The sequence below is a fragment of the Dendropsophus ebraccatus genome, chromosome 1 (assembly GCF_027789765.1).
Source record: "Dendropsophus ebraccatus isolate aDenEbr1 chromosome 1, aDenEbr1.pat, whole genome shotgun sequence".
Classification (NCBI taxonomy): Eukaryota; Metazoa; Chordata; class Amphibia; order Anura; family Hylidae; genus Dendropsophus; species Dendropsophus ebraccatus.
The window spans coordinates 209,933,559-209,942,264 of record NC_091454.1 but is presented as its reverse complement, the minus strand read 5'-3'; the positions used below and the strand labels follow the sequence as shown (position 1 = coordinate 209,942,264).

General features: G+C 50.3%; 1 non-coding gene across 1 annotated transcript; it reads left to right on the top strand.

Moving 5' to 3' along the window:
- Positions 1–8,180: 8,180 nt before the first annotated feature.
- Positions 8,181–8,273, top strand: TRNAI-UAU (transfer RNA isoleucine (anticodon UAU)). The gene is given in 2 exon segments: positions 8,181–8,218; positions 8,238–8,273. It is a non-coding gene; the product is annotated as a tRNA-Ile (tRNA).
- The last annotated feature ends 433 nt before the right edge of the window (positions 8,274–8,706 follow it).

Genomic DNA, 8,706 nt, shown 5'->3' with positions numbered 1-8,706 from the left:
TCCATCTATCTATCTAGTTAGCAGTCCAGGTCGGAGGAGACTGTGCTGGTTTCGGAGACACACGTTTTGTAGAAATTGGAGAACACTTCTCCGGTTCATTGAATTTATTTGCAGAAAAAAAAAAAAAAGAGAAATATCCTCGGCTTCTTTTTCTCCACAGGAATTGAACATTTTCTTTCCAGAAGTCGCAGCTCCTAGGGTTTGGCTGTACAATGATGGGAGGGCGCCAAGCATCGCAATTGGCCGGATTTTTAATAGAACTTTTTTCTTTAATGTTCTCGTCTTTAAAATGTTCTTTTCAGCAACCGGAGATTTCCATCACTCTGCTGCCAGGCAAACATGTCCTTCTCTCTAAGCTTCATAGGGAAGGTCCAGGCAGCTATGTGATTTACATATATTCCATCCCCTGTTCAGTATAGTGTATCCACTGGGCTAGCTAGTCACCTGCCTAGGGTCTCACACACATAAATACAAGGAATAGAGGAGACACAGATGACATCACACAGGCTGTCATCACCAGGCATGAGAACTGATGACATCACACAGGCTGTCATCACCAGGCATGAGAACTGATGACATCACACAGGCTGTCATCACCAGAGATCACGGAGGCGGGGTACATATTTGCAGCGGAATGAAAATTCCACTTCAGGTATGTAACCCTATTAAACTTCCCAGTACAAGGATTCACAGCGGATTTCGCTGCAAACTCAGAAGCTCACATTCCTTACAGACTCTTTGGAAAATGGAAAGTGGAATCTGATTGGTTTCTAGGGGCAACTTTACACCATGTTTGATCAATCTCCCCCATAGTGTCTACTCTTGGCAAAACAATTGAATAGGGGAAAAAAGAATGGAACACTAATCCTCGACTACCTAAAATTTGGTTAGGACGGCAGCCCGGCTAGCTCAGTCGGTAGAGCATGAGACTCTTAATCTCAGGGTCGTGGGTTCGAGCCCCACGTTGGGCGTCAATTGCTTTTGTATTTCCTTGTTTTGCCTTCATTGGTATAAGGCTTTACATATTTGTGAAAACAAGTAGGACCAGAAGCCATCATGTAAACGCAAATTTAGCAAAAGACATATGGATGCTGCATCAAGAATACAGCTATATTATGCTATATGGACACCCAGGGGTGGAGACAGACTGCAAAGGGCCCCTGTGCAAAAAATGTGTTTGGGCCCCTATAACTCATTCGTTTCTCCACCTATCTGCCTTGAAAGCACACACATATGTACGCCTGGGTATCTGGTATGTGTCCTGGTTTCTCGGGAGGGCCCTACAGCACAGATACCAGGGCCCACTGAAGGACTGTACTGCGGTCTTGGCAGGACCCAGTGTGGGACTGGGGTATCTGTGACCACTAATAGAACTGATCATGGGGGGCATCCAAATAAAGAACCCGTCAGAAGCAACATACTGACCTGGTCCCATCTTGGACTGATTTATCGGTGACCACAGCTGCCTGAATACAACTACAGTTCTCAGAATGCCTTACACTTATGAAGCTCTCAGAGAATGCTGGGAGTTGTAGTTTCCGAGAGGACAACCCCTTAAGTTGTCTGCTCATTTGTACTTCAAATCCCAGCACATCCTGAGTACTTCAGACTGCAGTAAATGCTGGGAGTTGTAGTGTTTGCAGCTGTTGTACTTGGAGGGTCTTGGATGCATTATACACTGGATGCTGTGTGGGAGATTAGAATATATAGCTCAGAGTGTGGAAGTGACCCCAGAACAGCAGTAATAGGGGATAGAACACATGGGGCACAGGTGGGATACATGTACTGTATGTGGCTGCACAGGTGGGATACATGTATTGTATGTGGCTGCACAGGTGGGATACATGGATTGTATGTGGCTGCACACGTGGCATACATGTACTGTATATGGCTGCACAGGTGTGATACACGTACTGTATGTGGCTGCACAGGTGAGGGACATGTACTGTATGTGGCTTCACAGGTGGGATACATGTACTGTATGCAGTAGCGGTCCTTGGCACCAAGCACCCCAAGCAATCGCTTGGGGCCCCCACGCCCCGCTCTTCTCTTGTGCTCAAGACCACTAGACAGGGCCGCTGCCCCGCTCGCTGCTGTGATCTGAACTGTAACTATGAGCACTGGTAATGAGCGCTCACAGTTACATGCAGCAGCACTGACAGGGCGGGAGCCATTGGCTCCCTTCCTGTCAGTCACTCTTGTGGCCGCAGGAAGTGTTCTCCCTGCGGTCACAAGTGGCCGCTCTGTCCTTGTGGTGCCGGTGCTCCAGTGACATCTCTGGAGCATCGGCGCCAGGACAAGGGGAGCGCGGCCTCTTGTGACCGCAGGGAAAACCCTTGTGGCTACAAGAGTGAAGAGAAGAGGAGACACCCGGACCCAGGTGAGTATAAGTGTTTGTTTTATTGTGTTATATATTATATGGGAGGGGGAGCACACAGGGGCCTGTGTAACTGGGGGAGCGCACAGCGGAGGTCTATATAAATGGGGGGGAGCACACAGTGGGGCTATATAATGGGGAAGACACAGGGGGGCTATATATAACTGGGGGAGCACACAGGGGGGCTATAGACTACTGGGGCTTCACAGAGGGGTCTATATACTACTTGGGTCAGCACACAGGGGGTCTATATACTACTTGGGGCAGCAGAATGGGGTCTATGTACAACTGGGGGAGCACACAGGAGGTCTATATCCAAGTGGGGGAGCACACAGGGGGGGCTATATACTACTGGGAGAGCACACAGGGGGTCTATACTACTGGGGCAGCACACAGGGGGTCTATATACTACTGGGGTAGCACACAGAGGTCTATATACTACTGGCGGGGCACACAGGGGGTCTATATACTACTGGGGGAATACACAGAGGGTCTATATACTACTGATGGGGCACACAGGGGGTCTATATACTACTGGGGGCAGCACACGGGTCTATATATAACGGGGAGCACACAGGGGGTCTATATATATATAACTGGGGGAGCACACAGGGGGTCTATATACTGATGGAGAAGCACACATTGGTCTATATACTACTGGGGGAGCACACAGGGATCTATATAATACTGGTGGAGCACACAGGGGGTCTATATACTACTGGGGGAACCACACAGGGGGTTTATATACTACTGGAGGAGCACACAGGGGTCTATATCCAAGTGGGGGAGCACACAGGAGGTCTATATCCAAGTGGGGGAGCACACAGGGGGGCTATATACCACTGAGGGAGCACACAGGGAAGCTATATACAAGTAGGGGAGCACACAGGGGGTCTATATACTAGTGGGGGAGCACACAGGGGGTATATGCAACTGGGGCAGCACACGGGGTATATACGACTGGGGGCAGCACACAGGGGGTTTATATACAACTGGGACAGCACACAGGGGGTCTATATACTTTTGGGGGAGCACACGGGGGGCTATATATAACTAGGGGAACACAGGCGTCTATACACTACTGGGGAAGCACACAAGGGGTATATACTCCTCACACAAGGTATGCCAGACAGTGAAGTACAAGAGGGTATGAAGGGGTGTCACCACATGCTCTCTCCTCTCCTTCCCACACAAGGTATACTGGACAGCGGAGTACAGGAAGGGGGCGGGGGGGGGCGGGGGGCTGTCATCACATGCTCTCTCTCTCTCTTCTCCGCATACAAGGTATGCCGGACAGTGGAGTACAGGAAGGGGGGGGGGGGGGGGGTCTGTCATCACATGCTCTCCTCCTCATACAAGGTATGCCAGACAGTGGAGTACAGGAAGGGGGGGGGGGGGGTCTGTCATCACATGCTCTCTCTCCTCTCCTCCTCATACGAGGTATGCCGGACAGTAGAGTACAGGAAGGGGGGAGGGGGTCTGTCATCACATGCTCTCTCTCCTCTCCTCCTCATACAAGGTATGCCGGACAGTGGAGTACAGGAGGGGCTGTCAGCAGCAGCATGCAGGAGGAGAGGAGAACCAGCCCTGACTGGGCACAGCATCCAGTCACTAAAGGGGCCCACACTTCCCAGGTGCTGATGCCGCCTGGGGGGGCCCACTACTGACATATGCCATGCTGAGCTGACACGTCTGAGCCTGGCACCCCTCTACTGGCCTGGACTACTGTGCAGCTGAAGAGGCTGAACAAGTGATAGGTCCGCCTCTGTGGACGCCCTAAAAAGAGGCTTTTTAGTAGCCAGGGCAGAGAGTCTTTGAAAAAATGAGATATTGGTCATAGTGATAACAGTGCCCTTTAACACTGGCAACACACCTCCGATAAACAGTGTCTATGTGTCTCTTATAAACAGTGTCATACAATCAATTAACCCCTTCATGACTGCGCCAATTTTCATTTTTGCATTTTCCTTTTTGCCTCCTCGCATTTTAAAAGCTATAGCTATTTCTCCTTTAAGGGAGTAGTCCAGCATAAAAAAAAAAAAAAATCAACTGGTGTCAGATTTGTAAATTACTTCTATTGAAATAAATCTAAAGTCTTCAGCTGCTGTAGGTCCTACGGGAAATTGTGTATTCTTTCCATTCTGGAGAGGAGAAAAGGGTTTTCTATGGGGATTGGCTCCTGCTCTGGGCAGTTCCTGACATGGACAGAGGTGGCAGCAGAGAGCGCTGTGTCAGACTGGAAAAAATACACCACTTCTTGCAGGACATACAGGTCACTGGTGCGCGCTCTGCTGGGGAATCCCCGGGACATCCCCAGAGAGCGCGTATCAGCCGGGGGCCGGACCGACAGGAGAAAAGAAGACAGGCGCGGCGGGGGAGCGAGGTGCTAGGTGAGTTGTGGGTTGTTTGTTTTTTTGTCTGGGGGCCATCTATAAGGGGAGAGTGCACTGGGGGGAGCTCACAGGGGGCTATATACTACAGGGGGAGAGCACAGGGGGCTATATACTACTGGGGGAAATCACAGGGGGGCTATATACTACTGGGGGGCTATATACTACTGGGGGAAGCTCAGAGGGGGCTATATACTACAGAGGGAGAGCGCACAGGGGGCTATATACTACTGGGGGAAATCACAGGGGGGCTATATAATACTGGGGGGGCTATATACTACTGGGGGGAGCGCACAGGGGGGCTATATACTACTGGGGGGACCTCACAGGGGGAGCTACATACTACTTGGGGAGAGCACAGGGGGGCTATATACTACTTGGGGGGACCTCACAGGGGGGGGCTATATACTACTTGGGGATAGCACAGTGGGCTATATACTACTGGGGGAAGCTCACAGGGGGGCAGGGCTCCAGACTAAAAAATTTACCTGGGAGCCATTGGCTCCTAACCTGAAAAATTTAGGCGCCAAATAGAATATTTGGTCGCCAACATTTTAAACCATGTAAAATTAATGTTATGTTAAATGGGACTTACTGTGTGCAGAGGCCACGGCAGCATCCTCCTCCTTTAGATTCTTTCTTTTCTTAGTTTGAAAACGTTCAACATGGAAACTTGCAACCTGACAACCATATACAGTCTGACAACCATATACAGTCTGACAACCATATACAGTCTGACTCAGTACTTCAGCTTCACTTGGCTAGCCTTTTAATGAGGCTTACTCTTCTGAACTTGAACTTAAAGGGAACCTGTCGACCCCCGTGCCGGGGTGACAGGCTCCCAACCCCCCGTTAGAACCCCCTATACTCACCTCATCGCGCCGGGTCCTGCTTCTGGAGGTGGTCGGGTCACTGAGATCTCAGCCGCTGCAGCCCGGCGTGCGCTGAGAGATGAGTCCAACGCTCATAGAGAATGACGGGAGAGTCCAGCGCTCCGTCATTCTCTATGAGCGTTGGACTCATCTCTCAGTGTGCGCGCCGGGCTGCAGCGGCTGAGATCTCCGTGACCCGACCATCTTCAGAAGCGGGACCCGGCGCGATGAGGTGAGTATAGGGGGTTCTAATGGGGGGTTGGGAGCCTGTCACCCCGGCACCGGGGGTGACAGGTTCCCTTTAAAAGCTTGCAACAGTCTATACATACTGAGCTAGACTTATGACTGCAGCCATAGTGACCCCCCACAAGATGTGTATATAGATAGATATATCTCTCACCTAGTGACTAATGCAAGTGACCCCCTACAATACAGACACCTGAGGGGCCCTGATAATAATAATTGTGCATATATCTATCTCCCAGTGTCTGCAGCCAGTTTGCCCTACACTTATAGATGGCCCCCTCCCCTTATAGATGACCCCCTCTACCCCCATTATAGATGCCCCCTCCTCCCCCCCATTATAGATGCCCCCTCTCCCCCCCCTTATAGATACCCCCTACCCTTATAGATGGCCCCCTCTCCCCCCCTTGAAGATGGCCCCTCTTCTCCCCCCATTATAGACGCCCCCCCTTCTCTTCCCCCCATTATAGATGCCCCCCCCCCCTTTCCTCTATGCTAAGCAGTATTTAAAAAAAACAAACACACAAACTCACCTGACAACCCGCTCCCCCGGCGATCCTCTTCTTCTTCAGGCGCTGTCCCCGGCTGATGCGCGGCTGCCGGGGGTGTCCCGTCCTATCCCCGGCAGCACTGCGCGTCAGTGAGCTCCCTGTACACCGGGGCTGTGACTTCTGACACAGGAAGCGTCTCTGATGTGCGGTTCCTGTGCCGGAAGTCAGGGCCCCAGGCAGCTCACTGATGCGCCGCGCTGCCGGGGATAGGATGGGACACCCCCGGCAGCCGCGCATCAGCCGGGGGCCCGGACTTAAAGAGACAGCGCGCCGCCGCTGGGGCCAGTCGCAAATGGCGCCCAGATTAATAAATCTGGGCGCCATTTGCAAAATGTCAGTTGCATTGGTGACCATTTTGGTCGCCATCTGGAGCCCTGAGGGGCTATATACTACTGGGGGATCTCACAGGGGGGACTATATACTACTGGGGGGAGCTCACAGGGGGATATATACTACAGGGGGAGAGCACAGGGAGGGCTATATACTACTGGGGGGAGCTCACAGGGGGCTATATACTACAGGGGGAGAGCGCACAGGGGGGCTATATACTACTGGGGGAGCAACAGGGGGCTATACACTACTGAGGGAGAGCGCACAGGGGGGGCTATACACTACTGGGGGAGCAACGGGGGGGTTATATACTACCAGGGCAGTCACCCCCTTTGTACCTAATATCAAAGGGCTGTTGAGAGAGAAAAAAATGCCAGTTTTCCTGCTAATAAGCAGCAATTCTGTATGTAAATAGTTGAACGTTTGTGAAAATTAACAAAACACGTTTCCTACTGATGTTCAGCTCGGACCTTCACCTGACAATAGACCCCGGTAAGTGGACCTTCACTAAAAGTTGTTGAGTACCCCAGGAATCGGGTAACAGATCACTATACACCCAATAGTATCTTACCTCTTAAAGAGACAGGAGCCCGGCTAGCTCAGTCGGTAGAGCATGAGACTCTTAATCTCAGGGTCGTGGGTTCGAGCCCCACGTTGGGCGACTCTGCTTTTGCATTTACTTCATAAATGACTTAAAAGTGTTTTTTTTTTCTCCTCCAAACTAAATGGTGTCACAAAGTTATACAGATTTACTTCTGTTCCAATACTTATCAGCTGCTGTATGCCCCGCAGGAATGGTGTATTCTATCCAGCACCTTTAACACCCTATTGGAATTTACATTTTCCATACATTTTTCCGATCCTTAGGTAGAGTCCACCCATCTTTTGTTCTATCCAGTATCACACATTTCTCTCTGCTGCCACTTCTGTCCATGTCAGGAACTGTCCAGAGCAGGAGAGGTTTTCTATGGGGATTTGCTGCTGCTCTGGACAGTTCCTGACATGGACAGAGGTGGCAGCAGAGAGCACAGTGTCAGACTGGAAAGAATACACGACTTCCTGCAGGACATAAAGCAGCTGCTAAGTATTGGAAGAATTTTCTTAAATAGAGGCAATCTATATAACTTTCTGACACCGGTTGATGTAAAAACATCTTTTTTCCTCCAGAGTACCCCTTTAAAGGGATGCAAAAAAAAAACCAAAAAAAAACCACGGTTTACCATTTATTTCAAGTGTAGGATTATAGAACTGACAATGGTGTCTAGATCTGTGGGGGTCCAGCAGTGCTGCTAAACTATCAAGTCAACACTTATTTCCCTACAATTGTAGGAGACCCCTCTATTGCATTGGCGAGCACGCCTGACACCTGTTGGTGATACCAGGGGAAAAAAAATTCAAATTTCTGTAAAACCCAACAGCTCCAGTGGCGCAATCGGTTAGCGCGCGGTACTTATAAGACAGTAACTGATGAGCGATGCCGAGGTTGTGAGTTCAAGCCTCACCTGGAGCACATTGTTTTATGGCGCTAGGCTCGGCAATCGGCTTGTCAGGCTGCTGTGCTGCTCAGGATGCCTAGAAAAGCTGGATCCAGTCCTTAGAAACTGGGGGAAATTTATCACTGGGTCCAGCTTTTCCAGGCACCTGGAGCGGCACAGAGTTGACTTGCCCTTTTTTCCCACTAGCCAATAGAATGTAAACCGAAAAGTCCTTATTTTTTTTACAACTCACAACTTTTTTTCCCCTCTTTTGTATACTCCCACTAACGACCGAACGACTTGTTATTACAGCGACGATTAAAGGGGTAGTGCGGCGGTAAAAAATTATTCACAGAATAACACGCATTACAAAGTTTTACAACTTTGTAATGTATGTTATGTCTGTGAATGGCCCCCTTCCCCGTGTCCCACCACCCCCACCCGTGTACCCGGAAGTGTAGTGCATTA